Genomic DNA, 8,579 nt, shown 5'->3' on the forward strand with positions numbered 1-8,579 from the left:
AATCATTAATAAGCATGCATTATATCTCGGCCACCATATCGGCATCGGTAAAGTGAGGGTTTAGGGTGCCATTTGGAAAAGGACCATTAAGGCCCTGTCCTAAACCCTCACGGTCCTCTGAGTCCACACTTTCACGACCTAATGCCGCTTTGACTGCTGAGAAGAAGTCTGTTGCGGACTGCAACATTATGAACAAGCTGCAGTTACCACTCCTTCGGCAGTCCCGCCCTGTGGCTCAATCAGCTCCCTAGTTCACTAGTCAGGGCACTGATTAGGGCATAAGTCAATGGGCTGACTCCCTGATCAGTGCCCTAACAACTAAACTAGGGAGCTGATTGAGCCGCGCACCCGCATTCTCAGACCCCTCGTTTTTTGTTTTTGTTTTGAAACAGCGCCTCCTGCTGTTTTGAAGATTGTATAACACCCTTATCGAAATGCCATTTAAAACAATATATTTTCAAAATAAATGTACACAAAATAACGATTTTGCTAACATATTAGCGTTCCCTGCTCAATGCAGGTGTCAAAACATCTCATTGTGTTTTCTGACTAACAAATTACAAAGGATAGTTTTTGTTTTTTATTGAGTGGGTGGTAATTAAAAGAAAATGACTGATAGAAGAGATACAATTACAGATTGAAGTATCTTCTAAAAAATATGAATTAAAAATTATGTGATATTATATTGCTACAATGTTTTTAAATGTTTCTTTTTAGTTCGTTATTTTACCTTATGCATTTGAAGATGAAAAGTAAAGTCACTAACACAATTTTTCCTTCCCCTTTTCTTTGCTTTTTCCTGTTTACAGCACACTTCTGTCGCGTGCACAGGCTCGCAAGTGGCCAAGACCGCAAGTGAGGGTGATTGGACAGGGCAGGCAAAAGAAAACACAAGAGGAACATAAAAAGAAAACCAAATCACTAATAATCATTAATGGCCACAAGTCTATTTTATCTGAATCCAACTAAAATATTAAAAACACTTAGTTATATATACAAAAAAATTACATTTATCTGCAAAACAGCAATTAAGATACAAACCTGATTAACTGCCGAGATGGCATGAGATACCCATGTGGCAGTGGCGTGCACAAACCTCCACGGGGGCGGGGGCAGTATCGTTCGCGTTCCGGGGGTGGGGGGTACCCTCGGTAGGATACAAATCGCGCTCGTTCTGGGATGTAGATGCTGTTCGCTGGGGCACCCTGTGGTGCGATCGAAAAGGGCACTTTCACTTTTACTTTCAAAGGGGCAGGGGGTCAAAAGATGCAATTTAGGGGCAAAAAGGGCCCAATAAAGTGATCGGAATAAGCAGCTTAATAGCAGGCATTTCAAAAACCTTTATGTACACACCATAACAAAAATGTGACGTTCGTGTACGATAATCTAAAATGTAGCCTATTACAATAATGCTCCTCCTTACCTTACCATCGATCCTTTAAATCCACCTTGCAACGTACAGGACTTAAAGGATCTTCTGCTAACATCTTGTTTCCAGATACCACAGCACATCTTCAGGGGTCTAGTGGAGTCATGTGTTGACAGGTTAAGGTTGGCAGCAAAAGGGGGACAAACACAATACTGAAATATAGTATTATATGGTCATAATGTTTGGTATTCTGATTTCCCTTGAATTATGGATGTGACGGTAAGGTAATTTTCCCACCAGTTAATCAACGTGTGACAACAATGGTAATACCGGTATCACCGACTGTGCCTTTAAAAACCTAATTCTATCTAACCAAAAGTAACATGCACACGGCCACTCATCAGAGGTGGACAGTAACTAAGTACATTTACTTGAGTACTGTACTTAAGTACACTTTTTGAGTATCTGTACTTTACTGGAGTCTATCTTTTTCAGGATACTTTTACTTTTACTTACTACATTTGTAGAAAAGGCTTTGAATACATATGTAGATACATTAGTGCCCTCTTGTGGACTTTTAGATACCTTACGTTAAATGAGGTATTTCCCCTTTAAGAGTTCAGTATTGACCCACAGAACGCAGTTCGGAGAGCTCTAATAGAGAATTCGCTGCCGCTGTTGTTGTTGTTTCAGAGTGCGTTCATAAACAAGTGAGTGACTTAGTTTATGTTATTCATTATCTTTAAAGAGCCATAGTTAATATGTTTGATTGTATTGCCGTTATTTTGTTTTAATCGCGGATGTGCGCCATAGCGTTGTGTACCTATTGCATCATATGCAACGCTAGTGAAAGCATACAGAGAAAGTTAAATATTAATGTTTTGAGATACTTTGAGCCTCGTTGAGTATGTGTATGTTATTATGTACGGTAAAAGTGATCTTAAGCATGTTATTCAGGCAATACGTGTCGATTATCCCGAGCTCACGTGGAAGATAAAGTGATGCTAATTTCACGAGTGCTAATCTAGCTTATGCATCACTATATATGTATAAGTATATACATATTGTATATTTAAGTGACAAAGTGATTTAATTATTGTTATTATTTGCATTACTAACTGGGTATTGTTGTTTCTATTGTTTTAGAACCACTCATACCACTCATAATACAGTCCAAACTACTCTGTATCATTCTGCCATCCATCTAACAATGTACTACAATTCATCAAGCCATTAAAGTGTTCTTCGTCTCTGACCGGACGCCTTATGCCTGCTCATTATCCACCAGCACCCACACTAGTCTCACCCACATATGGTCCTTCGAGCCGGATTTGAGGAGCTGTCATAAGAATGATGGATCAGAGTGATACAGATTCAAGACATGTCCTTCATGAGCCCACCGTCAGACCTAGACGATCGGTGCGACTCCCTAGCTACCTTTCGGACTTCGAACTCACTGATCATCAGCCGAGGTTCCAATCAAGACAGAGAGTAGATTCTTCCCCTGAGATGAGTGATGATTCAGAACTGTTAGGAGCAGCTGCACCCAAGTTAGCCCAATCCTCCATTGAGTATAGAGCCAGCATGCAGTCCAAGCAGCCTCTGATAGAGTGGAGTCCCAGTAGTGAGTACGAACAACAGCGAGCACATACTTACCCAGTCCCAGAGCTGTCATCATAAGTTCTAGTAGAGTTCCAGCAGTTACGTAAAGAGACAGATGAACTGCGACGTCGTTCCTCTGAACAGATAAGGAAACTGGAGGAGCGGAATGAGGCCCTGGAAGCACAGTTGAGCTTACTTGCAGTGAGTGATAGATCCAGTCACCATCCACAGAGCACATCTTCCCCTGTTCCTCAACCTCGCGTCCGTACTCAGCAGATCACTACAGATAACAGGCCCATCCCTCTGCCAAGATTCAAACTTTCTCAGAGAATGAGTGAAAACACAGCTGAATCATTCAGACAAGATCGCCTGCATGACTTAGAAAGGAGACTTCAGCAGCTGGAGAGAACATCACAGCTTACTAGTTCTCGACCCACACCGCGTCAGACTTTCCATCAGACACCTCATGACAGAGGCGAGGATAGCAGAAGTGGCTACAGCTCGAACAGAGTACGTCTTCCTCCCAGTCAAGAGACCACCTATAGGGGACCAGCTCCCACCATCCCAAACTTTTGTAAGCCAGATCCTAGAGAGTTTTCGCGGCTGCGCATAGCTCTGGAGAACATCCTGCCAGCAGACGCTACAGAGAGATTCAAATACCAAATTCTCGTCAATCACCTGAAGTTAGAGGAGGCATTGCTGATTGCTGACTCTTATTGCAACTCATCATTCCCTTCTCAGAGACTATGGAGGCGCTTAACCAACAGTATGGACAACCCCACCAGTTGGCCCTTCAGAGAATAGCTGAGCTTATGGATGGTCCGAATGTCAGTCATGGTGATGTGAGAGCCTTCAGGATGTTCGCATTGAAAGTTCGCTCACTAGTGAGTATGCTTCAGCAACTGGGAAATAAAGGATACATGGAACTTGAGTGCGGTTCCCATGTATCAAGGCTGTTGTGTAAGCTTCCGCATGATCTACAAACTAGTTTTCGACGGTCTGTCCATCCACAACAAGTTCCCATTCCAACCTTGCTAGACCTATCAACATGGTTAGAGTTTGAGCTGCAGGTTCAAGAAGATAGCACCAGGTTCTATCCACTAGCAAGCAAGCCTGTACCCATTCACAAGAGGGGACCTCAGAGAGACTCGAGACAGCCAGTCAAGGCCACAAGTATCTTCCTTGGCACAGAGAAAGAAATTAGTGATCCGCTAGTTAAAGTTCCCGACCCCAAGCCTAGAGACAGGAAGGTGTTCTGCCCATACTGCGATGCTCAAGACCACTACCTGAAAGGGTGTGCTAGTTTCCAGAGACTGAATAGAGATCAGAAAGTGCAGTGGATCCAATCACACAAGAGATGTTGGCGTTGTGGACGAGCCCATCAAGCCGCACAATGTAACCTCAGGACACTTTGCAAGAGTTGTAATCGCCGACACCTTAACGTCCTTCATGAGGTTAATGATAGAGGCTTTGTGAAGACACCAGAGAGACCTACGATCGGACCTTCCGAAAGTTGTTTGGTAAACACGACCACAGAGACATTGTACCTAGATCGTCCCACTGACAGCCGGCGTGTTTTGTTGAAGATCTGTAAAGTGCTGTTGAGAAATGGAAATCACTGTCTAGAGACTTATGCCCTCTTAGATGATGGTTCCGAACGTACCATCCTCCTTCATTCTGCAGCACAGCAACTCGAATTGACTGGTCGGCCAGAAGAGCTTGTATTACGCACAGTAAGACAAGACCTCCACAAGCTGCGAGGTGCATCAGTGACCTTCACAGTGTCGCCAGCTTCTCAACCTAAGACCTCATTCAGGATCCATCAAGCCTTTACTGCAGAGACTCTGGGATTAGCTGAGCATACGTACCCAGTAGAGGAGTTACAAAGTAAATTCCACCATCTACAAGGTCTACAGTTACCGCATGTTCAATCCGTCCAACCACTCCTCCTTATAGGGTCGGATTACCCTGCTCTTATCACTCCAGTAGAGCCAGTCCGGCTCGGCCCGCCTAATGGCCCTGCTGCCATCAAGACCCGACTAGGTTGGACACTTCAAGGTCCAACTCAAGAGATCAAACATCGCCTTCCTAGCCAACAGTGCCTCTTCACAGCTACATCAGACTCCTATACTGACCTGTACAGACAAGTTGAGAAATTGTGGCAATTGGAAGTGCTCCCTTACCGCAGTGAGAAACTCATTACACGCTCAAAGCAAGACCACGAAGCCATTTCACTGCTCGAGTCCAAGACTATCAGAGTTCCCGTAGATGGAGTCGCCAGGTATGCCACACCCTTATTAAGAGTTAAAGATATGCCTCTCCTGCAAGCCTCAGCAGATACCACTCTGCCTTGTCTCAGAGGAATAGAGCGGCGATTAGCCAGGGACGCAGCACAAGCAGAAGCTTATCAAGTGGAGATGAACAAGTTGAAGGAGGCAGGATATGCACGGGTGATACCTCCAGGCCAAGTGGATCAAGCTGAGGAGGCATGGTACATCCCTCACCACATGACACAACATAATGACAAGAAAAGAGTTGTATTCAACTGTTCGTTCCAACATGGAGGGAAGAATCTCAACCAATTGCTTCTCCCTGGTCCCACACTGGGCCCTTCCCTGTTGTCTGTACTCCTGAGGTTCCGTGAACATGCTGTCGCATTGAGTAGCGATATCCGAGGCATGTTTCATCAGGTGCGCTTGCTACCAGAAGACCGCCCACTGTTACGATTCCTATGGAGGGACCTAAACAGAGAGAAGTCCCCACAAGTGTATGAGTGGCAAGTTCTCCCTTTTGGGACGACGTGCAGCCCTTGCTGTGCGACCTTTGCGCTCCAGAAGCATGTCATTGACCATAGTCACCTAAACGAAGATGTCAGATACAGTATAGAGAAGTCATTCTATGTAGATAACTTCCTTCAGAGTTTCTGCTCCCAAGAAGAGGCCAGTGCACTGGCATCCAAGCTACGAGATCTCCTAGCCACAGGAGGGTTCGATCTGAGACAATGGGCCAGTAACATTCCCCAAGTACTTGATCACATCCCAGCAGAAGCCAAGTCAAGTAGCCTGATGTTGTTGCTGACCCAAGGACAACCAGACACTCAGGAGTCTGCACTCGGACTACAATGGCAATGTAACTCAGATACCCTGGCCTACAAATATCGTCCCATTGAATGCTCTGCCCCTACTATGCGCCATATATACAAGGTTCTAGCCAGTCAGTATGACCCCTTGGGGTACATCATTCTGTATACCACGAGAGCAAAAGTCCTGGTCCAGCGTCTTTGGGACAAGAAAAGGGATTGGGATGACCCTCACCTTCCAGAAGAGTTGCTCCAAGCTTGGCTAACATGGGAGCAAGAGTTACCAAATCTTCAGCGCATCTCCCTTCCCAGATGTTACGTCACATCAGAGTTGGATAACCCACAGAGTATCAGAGACATACACATATTCTGTGATGCGTCTGAGCGAGCCTACGGCTCAGTAGCCTACCTCCGCACCCTCAGCCCTCAAGGTGATGTGGAGATATCTTTCTTGACTGCCCGTTCCAGAGTTTCCCCTAAGAAACAACAGTCTATCCCTCGCCTTGAGTTATGCGCAGCTCTGACTGGAGCCCAACTCGCCAAGTTGTTGAAGGCAGAACTCAGTATCCCTCTGTTTCAGGTCACGCTCTGGTCCGACTCCACTACCGTGCTGGCATGGATCCAAGCTGAATCCTGCCGATTTAAAGTCTTCATTGGCACGAGGGTAGCAGAGATACAGGATATGACAGACCCCAAAGATTGGCGTTACGTTGATTCTAAGTCTAATTCAGCTGACGACATCACGAGGGGTAAGACGTTAGCAGAGTTAGCGAAGCCGAGTCGATGGTGTAAGGGACCACCTTTCCTCCTCCTACCCCCAGATCAGTGGCCTCAGAGTCCCCCCATACGGCTCCCTGCTGATGATGTAGAGCTGAAACAAGGCATATTTTGTGGACTCACAGTTCCTGTCACCGATCCGGCCTTACCTGATAGCGACCAGTTTGAGTCCTATAACCAACTACTCACATCCACAGCCAGAGTCTTACACGGGGCGGCTAACGGTACGGACACTCTAACAGCTGAGGATTATAGAAAAGCAGAACTTGCCCTCCTTCATCAAGCACAGACCGAAAGTTTTCCAGTAGAGATTGCTCATCTGAAATCTGGTAAACCTCTACCTCTAAGCAGTCGTCTCCTGTGCCTTGCTCCAGAGTACGATAGCAATACACACCTCATCAGAGTCGGTGGCCGTCTCCGACGTACAGATCAACTCGACGAATTCACTATTCACCCCATAGTTTTGGAGCCTAAACATCCCCTGAGCAGACTAATCATCAAGGACTTTGATGAAACTTTACACCATCCAGGAGCGGAAAGGGTGTTCGCAGAAATGCGTCGTAAATACTGGATATTGAGAGGTCGAGAAGCTATTCGTCAACACCAGAGAAAGTGCTTGGGGTGTAGACAATGGAGAGGTCAACCCAGCATTCCCAGGATGGCCGATCTCCCTCCTTCACGACTGCGTTTGCTGCAGCCCGCTTTCTACTCTACGGGTGTTTCGGCCCTTACTTCATCAAGATAGGTCGCAGACAAGAGAAACGATGGGGGATAATTTTTAAATGCCTGACAACGAGATCTGTATACCTTGACCTGCTCTATCAGATGGACACTGATTCATTCTTAATGGCTCTTCGAAGATTCATCTCCCGCAGAGGCAAGCCATTTGAGATCATATCAGACCAAGGTACAAACTTCCGAGGTGGTGTGAGAGCTTTACAAGAGGATTTTGCTGAGCTCCAGCCATCCCTACAGGAGCAATTAGCCAGCCACCAGATCAGTTTCAAGTTCAACCCCCCAGGTGCTGCACACTTCGGAGGCTGTTGGGAAAGAGAGATAAGATCCCTGAAGTCAGCCCTCTGTTCTACTATAGGGGATCAGATTGTCACAGAAGAAGTCCTACGTACCGTGCTAGTGGAAATCGAAGGAATTCTCAATGCAAAGCCCCTAGGATATACATCCTTAGATGTAGCAGATCCTGACCCTGTTACTCCCAACATGCTGCTCATGGGGCGGCATGACTCATCCTTGCCTCAAGTAGTATACCCTGAGTCAGAGTTGCTGAGCAAACGTAGGTGGAGACATAGCCAGCTTTTAGCAGACCACTTCTGGAGACGCTTTCTCCGTAACTATCTCCCAGAACTGCAAGTCCGCCAGAAGTGGCACAGAGAGACCGAGAACTTAAAACCTGGTACAGTTGTCATGATTGTTGATCATCAGTTACCCAGAGCTCTATGGCCAGTTGGACAAGTAACTAAAGTCTTTCCTGGAGAAGATGGGAGAGCAAGAACGGTAGAGGTAGAAGTCAAGAAGAAAACTTATCTTCGTCCCATCACCCGTCTGATCAGCCTCCCAGCCCTACCAGACTGAGGATCCCTTCGTGCTATCCCTTATGGGATAGTGCCTTTTCTGATTTCACATTTACCCAGAAATGTGGGGGCGGCTGTAGAAAAGGCTTTGAATACATATGTAGATACATTAGTGCCCTCTTGTGGACTTTTAGATACCTTACGTTAAATGAGGTATTTCCCC

The sequence above is a fragment of the Pseudorasbora parva genome, chromosome 24 (assembly GCF_024679245.1).
Source record: "Pseudorasbora parva isolate DD20220531a chromosome 24, ASM2467924v1, whole genome shotgun sequence".
Taxonomy (NCBI): domain Eukaryota; kingdom Metazoa; phylum Chordata; class Actinopteri; order Cypriniformes; family Gobionidae; genus Pseudorasbora; species Pseudorasbora parva.